The sequence below is a fragment of the Dipodomys merriami genome, unplaced genomic scaffold (assembly GCF_024711535.1).
Source record: "Dipodomys merriami isolate MVZ:Mamm:240054 unplaced genomic scaffold, mDipMer1.0.p SCAF_561, whole genome shotgun sequence".
Classification (NCBI taxonomy): Eukaryota; Metazoa; Chordata; class Mammalia; order Rodentia; family Heteromyidae; genus Dipodomys; species Dipodomys merriami.
The window spans coordinates 105,626-113,996 of record NW_027206137.1 but is presented as its reverse complement, the minus strand read 5'-3'; the positions used below and the strand labels follow the sequence as shown (position 1 = coordinate 113,996).

The window sequence follows — 8,371 nt, the reverse complement described above, 5'->3', positions numbered from 1 at the left end:
TTAAATCCTGCTGGCCACCTTTATATTTCAAATACGTTGAAAGAATAAAAGGGATTCTTAAGAAGAATAAGGGCTAAGAGTATAAAATGTATACTTCTTTATTTATATAAATAAGGCTTTCATACAATTATATTTAAAAGAAATCTGTATTTTTACATTCACCACCAGTGAGTTTCTGACAGGAAAGGCTGTGCATAATGATACACAGCAAGGATCCCACTCCAGGACAACAGGAGCTCAGGAAAGCACCATTAATTTGAGAAGTAGGCAGGCTCTGACACTCCTGTTGCACTGCTAGCAATGGGAAGTCTTAAACTAGTTCCTACACCAAGTCTTCTTCAAATTCCCCCTGTTCATCAGCAGTGTCATCTTGGCACTGCTGGTACTTGGACACCAGGTCATTGATATTGCTCTCAGCTTCAGTGAACTCCATCTCATCTATGCCCTCACCTATGTACCAGTGCAAGAATGCATTGCACTGGAACATGGCACTGAACTGCTCTGAGATGCACTTGAAGGGATCCTAGATGGCTATGTTGTTGCAGATGAAGGTGGCCGACATCGTGAGTCTATGTGGGGGTGGGGTGGGGGGGAAGGGAAGGGGGGATGTCACACACAGCCGTCTTCACATTGTTGGGGATCCAGTCTCCAACGTAGCTGCTGTTCTTGTTCTGCATGTTGAGCATCTGTTCATTCACCTCTTCATGGACATGCAGCCTTGGAAGATGGCAGCCGCTGTCAGGTAGCAGCCATGGCGGAGATCACAGGTGACCATCAAGTTCTTAGGGTCAAATATCTGCTGGGTGAAGCTCGCGCACTGAGAGAGCATGGTACTGCTGACTGGCACGGCTGGCCAGGGGCACAAAGCCAGGCATGAAGAAGTGCAGGCGGGAAAGAGCACCATATTCAAGGCCAGCTTGTGCAGGTCTGCATTCAGCTGGCCAGGGAAGCACAGGCAGATGGTAACCCCGCTGTTGGTGCCTGACACCAGGTGGTTCAGGTCGCCATAGTTGGGCGTGGGCAGCTTCAAGTTACAGAAGCAGATGTTGTACAGGGCCTTGTTGTCGATACAAAAAGTTTTATCTGCATTTTCCACCAGCTGGTGGACAGAGAAGATCGCGTTGTAGGGTTCCAGCACTGTGTTTGACACCTTTGGGGAGGGCATGACACTGAAGGTGTTCATGGTGTGGTTTGGGTACCCCTGTTGAATATTGTTGAGAATCAGGGTGCCCATGCTTGACCCGGTGCCACCTCCCAAAGAGTGGGCCAGCTAGAAACCCTGTAGACAGTCACACCTTTCTGACTTCCGCCTCACCACATCCAGTACCGGCTCCACCAGCTCAGCTTCCTCTGTGTAGTAGCCCTTGGTCCAGTTATTGGTTGCCCCGCTCTGGCCTATCAGACACAAGCCATGATGGGACACACACTCCAAGAATATTTACTGTGCCATTTGCATTGTGAAGACAACAGGACTCTTCTGAGCCAACCTTTGCTTTTAATTTAGATAACTTTGGTGAAATAAAGGAAATGTTTTCATTGTATCTGGGACCCTACAAATCACCCAGGTTCTAAAGAAATAAAGACAATGTGGAGGAAGATACATTTTAACCCAAATCAACTACTTGTAGAAATGAAGAACAGAGCCTGCCTCAATACTGGAAATGTAATTAGTTTCACAGGAGGGACAGGAGCACATTGTGATCATAGGAAAGCTAAGCTGCAAGCACTTGTCTGCACCTTGCTCACACATAGCTATGCTTTGATTTCTGGTGTCCTGAAGTAGTTCTCTGTTATTGCCGGGCCTTTGAAATGACCAGCAGTGCTGAAACCTTGTTGGAGGCTTTCCCTGATTGCTGATCTTTCCCTTCAGAGGCTTCTTTGTCATGGAGGGCTTGAAGAGTTGCACTGATCTGAGCTGTCTGAGTGGCCAGGGGCATGACTCCAGTGGACTGGAATAGGTGGGTTAGGTGAGGACAATATCTAGGTGTATAAAGGCTCAGCCCAGCACTGGAGTGCCTGGATGTTAGGACCCATAGACCATGATGACATACCAAATATGAAGTTGTCTGGCCTGAAGCTCTGGCCAAATGGTCCTGATCTCACTGAGTCTAAGGTTCCCGGCTCTAGGTCCACCATGATGGCCCGAGGAACATATTTTTTGCCTGTGGAGACAAGAGTTGACTTAGGCCTATAATTGACAAGAAACTTAGGGGCAGAGCTTATGATTCTGAGTGACTCTCAGCATTCATTACAGAAATTACAGCATTTGAGACATGGAAACAGAAAAGATTGGTTCAGCCATTGAGGGATTTTTTGAAGAGGAGATTAGCAGTGGTTCTCTCACTTCAGCCCTCCCTTCTTTTCAGGCCTCCTGGTCACTTCCGCCTTTTGCACACCATCCCATCCCTGCCAATCCTCCAGGGCTAGTCAGTCTTTACTGATGCAGTCAATATAAGCTAGCTTATGTGGATTCAGAACAGGCAGAAGAAAGTAGAAATGCATTTGGAAGGTGGATGGAAAATGCCTCTCAACTGTGACTACCCTTTTTGCCCCTTGGCCAATGAGACAGTCATGAGACAATCAAATTGCTTCAGCTTTCTTGTCATCAAGAGGTGATTCAAACTTATGCATTCTCTTTCTTGACACTGTCTCTCAAATTACAGAGGAACAATATGGTAATCTTGCTTCACAAAAAAAAAATGGAAAAGACAACATTGAAGGAAAAGCTCATTGCTTCATGATGAGTGTTGGGCTGTTAAGAGCCAGTTGTCATTGTTGGAGTTTTTTAAAGTTACTCACCCATAAATCCTTACAGGTGTCTTCCTTGCCAAGGTAATTCAAGTCATTGATTGATATTACCCTTTAAAACTTCCATGGAGATGTTGAATATTTTTGTGATTACCATCTTGTTGTGAGATGAAATCCATTTCTGACTTAGTAATGAATGGACTTGAGAATTCTGATAATTCTCTTAGAACTTCAATTCTGAAGGAAGCTAAATAAATCTTGATAGGATAAGAACAAATATATGTGAACTAATCCTTCCTCTTCATCCCTTTTCCTTCCCCAGTACTGTTAATTGGGCCACTGGCTCTTCTTCTCCAGTTCCAAATGCCTCAGGCCTTAACCCATTCTTTCTCCACCTCCTCGCATTTTTCTCGTCTCCATTCCTGCCAGTTTTCATCTTCAGGTTCACCTTTAATTCACCTGCTATTGTCTCTGCACATTCCAACACTGTAGATTCCACCAAATGTGGCTTGTCAAGGGAAATAATTATACACTATTTTCTTCTCATATACTTGTACTGTACTCTATAGTAAATCCACTGGCTACATAGCATGTACCTGTTATTAAGTATGATGTCATGTAGAGACACTTGAATGTGTGTGGCAGATTATTTGTAGGTTCTATACAAATACTATTTTATATAAAGAACTTGAGTGTGTGAAGATGTTGTTATTGGTGGGGGTCCTCGAGCCCATTCCATGAGGATACTGAGGGGTGATTGAATTTTAAGTAATGGTGCTGTTTTCATACTTCTTTAAATGAACTTATGAACTTATTAAAAGACTATTTTTTCAGCCCTTTGTTTATGGATCAAATCTATAATCCTAGCTAATCAGGAGGCTGAGATCTGAGGATCATGCTTCAGTGTTGGCTCAGAAGGGAAGGAATGTACTTGGAACTCTTATTTCCAATTAACCACACACACGCACACACACACACACACACACACACACACACACACACACACACACACACACACGCACCACAACACAACACAAAGCTAGAAGAGAAGCTCTATCAATTGAGCCACTAGTAGACTTCCATGTGAACAGTGACCTGATTGAGCCTCACAGGTGTCTGCTGGACCAGACATCCATTAAAAGGGCTAAAGGATGCAGATATCTCATACAAGCTGTGTGACATCTCTGATTGGGTCTGGGATGGATATGGCCACAGACTGTCCTATGACCTTGAGAGTCATATAGCTCTCTCCTACAGACAATTAAACCCTGTACAAAGCATCCCAGTAAGTACCTTCCCTTAGGACCCCTCCTGTCTAGCAAGACATTTGATATTCTCTTCTTCAATAAATCATTGCTGTTTTATTCTTCCCTCTGCATCCATGAACTCATTCTTTGAGATCATAGAGACAAAAGATGTGATTCAGTTATTAGGTTTTCAGTATCAACATGATGGCCTGCTTCAAAACAGAACTTTTTTCTGCTTCCTGAGCACCAAAGCTGGTGGATCCTGAATGCTTTCATCTTGAGCCCTTTTTGTGTTGCCACCAAACCTGTGCTAGAGTATCATCAGTGCCCAAGGGACACACCGGGAATGCGTTTGTTCCAATCATACATGGTATACCTAGGTGTTGAGTCTGCAAACATGATGGGTACTCACAGATGTGTGACTTAGTGATGTCAGCCACTCAGCACAAGGTTTCCCTGGACCAGAGTCTCATCTCCATGCATTGAGTGGATGATAGGTGAAACCTTTGTTTCTCATACACAGATTATATCCTGATTGTTCCTAGCAAATGAATTCCATAGACCACAGGGGAAACAAGCTGAATCCTTCTTTTAGTCATTTCTTCCCTAACACTGACACATCTGCTCCTTGAAGACACCATGGCCACATACCTCTCAGTAGAGGCTTTCCAAGACCCTACTCCATCATGTCACCCACCCACTTCAGATCTTTTAGCAGCCACTTTCCTCTAATAAACACTTCCCTCACGTCCAGCCTCCCCTATGAAAGTCTTCACTGTTGGGTTTTTATCCTAATGTAGGGGTCACATGCTTAACTATCAAGGTCATGGTTATTTGATATCTTTGGGGTCTACACACAGGACTGCTCAGGGCCATATTGATCCAATGTCTATGGCTCTGTTCACAAGACTGCTCAGTGCCATGGTGATGGGATGTATAGTGTCTGCATATGGGACTGCTCAGTACTATAGTGAATGATGCAGAATATCCATAGAAGGGCACCATTTTCCCATTGAGATTTTCAGCTTTCATTACTTGTGTATAGCTGGTATTCCACACAGCACTCTAAAATCTATGGGAATTTAGGAGAGAGCCTCTTTATCATGAGTTAGCAGAGAATGGAATAAAATAGAATATTCAGCTGTAGTGATGGTGGCTCTAGCTGGTATTTCTTGATACTCAGCAGACTAAGATCTGAGGATCTAAGTTCAAGGCCAGTCCAGGCAAGAAAATTCAGTGAGATTCTTATCCCTAATTAACCACCAAAAATCCCGAAGTAGAACTATGACTGAAGTGGTAGAGCACTAATCTTCAGCAAAAAAAAAATCCAAATCAATGTTTATGCATTAATTTAAGCCTTACGACCAACACACACACACACACACACACACACACACACACACACACACACACACACACACACAACCATTTGTCCAGCACTGGTGGCTCACACACCTGTAATCCTAGCTATTTAGGACGCTGAGGTCTGAACTTCAGAGTTTCAATCCAGCCTAGGCAGAAAAGTTTGAGACTTATCTCCAATTAACCACCAGAAAACCAGAAGTGGTCCTGTGGCTCAAAGTGCAAAAGCACTAGCCTTGAGGGACAGTGTCTAGGTCCTGAGTTCAAGCCTTTCGACTGACAAGAAAAATAAAATGTAACACCTGGATCAGGTCCTTTGTCTCCTTTGTTTGAGGAAAGAGTCTACAGACAAAAAGGAAGAGGTAAGACAGCATAACTTTATTGAAGGAAAAGACCATCAGAACCCTTGCTAGACAGGAAAGGCCCATGGGAGGGAAGGCACTAGTTGGTGTGGGTTATGTAGGTATTAATGAGGTGTCTTTAGGAATGAACTATATGTCTCTCAAGACCATTGGACAGTCTGCAGGTCATATCACTCCCCAGGCCTAGTCAGAAGCTCCACAAAGCCAACCCAAGATCTTTATGCATTCTTTAGTCCTTCTGAGTAAGTTATAATTTTGGTACCTACCTCTGGGGTATAGTCACCTCATCACAGTGTTCATTGTTCCAGGGGCGATGGGCCATGATATGATGTCAAGGAGCCTGCACACAGGACTGCTCAAGGCCAAAGTAAAAGAGAACTTCTATGGGAGAGAGACTTTGCCTCCATTGCACAGACATGCTCTTTTTATGCTCTGATAACTCTGGGCGGTTTTTCCATGTTTTCTCATTTTTTTCTCCAATGCTTTAGATGGAAACCAGGACATCATGCATGTAAGGCACGCACTTTCCCATTGCACTTATATTTCTTTCCTTGGATTTGTTTTTAAATGAGCAGTAGATTTCATCTTTGTGTATAGGAAAATAGTTATCAAATATCTCCATTTTAAAGGTTTCAGCTGATGAAGTAGCACAGTATTTTTTATAATCTAAAATAGAGATATTCTGCCTTGGATATGTCCAGAGGCCTCAGACATAAAAAGGCTTGGGATAACTGCTGTGCAATTGGAAAGGCCAGGCTGAAGCCCTTTCCTTTTGCCCCAGCTTGCTGTTGCACCAGTGCTCCTTTCACCAGAAATGCTCATTTTCTCCATTTCTGCTCTTTGACACTTAGCTAGAGGAGTCAGCTCCAGCCCTCTGAGAACTCTCTATGGGGGTGCGGAGTGGGGATTCCAGTATGGGAGAGGGCTTCTCTTCCCCCTCCATCTTTTGTGCTGGTCTTGGGCTTGATCTCAGGGACTGGCTCAGTCAGTTTTTCTGTTTGTTTATTTTTTCTTGTTTGTTTGATTTTTAGTCAAGAGCAGACCTTAGGCAACAGTTTCACTTCCAGATATTTGGGCTCCTAATTAGTGATGAGCCTCATGAACTTCCCTACACAGGCTGGCTTTGAACCTCATTCCTCAGATGTTTGCCTCATGAATAACGTGGATTATAAGCATGAGTCACAATCACCTGGCAGAGAGAGGGGTCTTCTTTCAGACATACCGACTACACAGTGACAAAGATCAAGAGGGGTAGCCTCTTTGTTTCAGCTGACCCCATCTTTTTCCATCACATCCAGCGTCAGTCCTGTACCAGCTATGGAGAAGAGCTTGGTGCTTCTTCAGGCCTGATCTGAATTAATTCATTGATCATACTAATAATAAATAAAATATTTCATGAGTATGTTTGTCTTCTCACCAACAGGAACGGATCTAGAAATCAAGAATCATTTATACCTTAGCTTTCCAACTCCAGAATGTAGAAAATTACTCACGTTGCATATGCCTTTCTTTACTAAGTGAATTAGATCAGAGCAGCCTTCACATGTGCTTCTCACCCAGTGGAGATGATAAGAAGGTAGCAAGATGTTGGGCAGTCTTGTATAGAAATTGGGCAAGGACCATAAAAACAAACACATTTTGACTTTGAAAGGCTGGAACAAAATCTACAAAGCAACGGTCCCCATAAACAGGCAGGAGTAGCAATACTAATATCAGATAAAATAGACTTCAAATTAAAATTAGTTAGAAGAGATAAAGAAGGTCGCTACATACTAATGAAGGGATCTCTCCTTCAGGAGGATAGTAAAATTGTAAATAGTTATTCGCCAAACAACGGAACACCCAAATTTATCCGAGAAACACTCCTTTCTCTCAAATCTCATATAGATCTAAAAACATTAATTGTTGGGGACTTTAACACACCACTATCGCCACTAGATAGATCAACTCAGCAAAAACTCAACATAGAAACCGCAGACCTAAACAGCTGCATAGATCAACTAGATTTAACAGACATCTACTGAATATTTCACCTAGCAGCATCAGAATACATGTTTTTCTCAGCAGCACATGGAACATTTTCCAAAATAGACCACATTTTAGGTCACAAAGCAAATTTGTCCAAATTCAGAAACATTGAAGTTATACCTTGCATTCTCTGAGACCACAAGGGAATAAAATTAGAACTCAACACCAAAAGCCACCGAAGAAAGTCCTGTAACATATGGAGGCTGAACAACACACTGTTGAACCACCAGTGGGTCATGGAAGAGATTAGAAACAAAATTCAATTGTTCATGATATTCAAAAAAAATGAGCACACAAACTACCAGCTTCTCTGGGACACAGCAAAGACAGTACTCAGAGGCAAGTTTATAGATCTGAGTTCCTACATCAACAAATTGGAGAGAGCTGAAACCAACAATTTAATGAGACAGCTGAGCTTCCTTGAAAAAGAGCAGCAAGATAAACCCAATCCAGTAGATGGAAAGAAATAAAGAAAGTTAAATCAGAAATAAATGAATTAGAATCCAAAAAATCATAGAAATAATCAACAAAACAAAGAGTTGGTTCTTTGAAAAACTTAACAAAATTGAGAGACCCTTAGCAAATCTTATCAGAAAAAGAAGAGAACACACCTAAATAAATAAA

The 8,371-nt window shown here is 42.6% G+C and overlaps 1 pseudogene; it reads right to left on the bottom strand.

The window, feature by feature from the left end:
* Window positions 1–322: 322 nt before the first annotated feature.
* LOC138812322 (tubulin beta-2 chain-like) lies at window positions 323–6,041 on the bottom strand (annotated as a pseudogene).
* Between the last annotated feature and the right edge of the window lie 2,330 nt (window positions 6,042–8,371).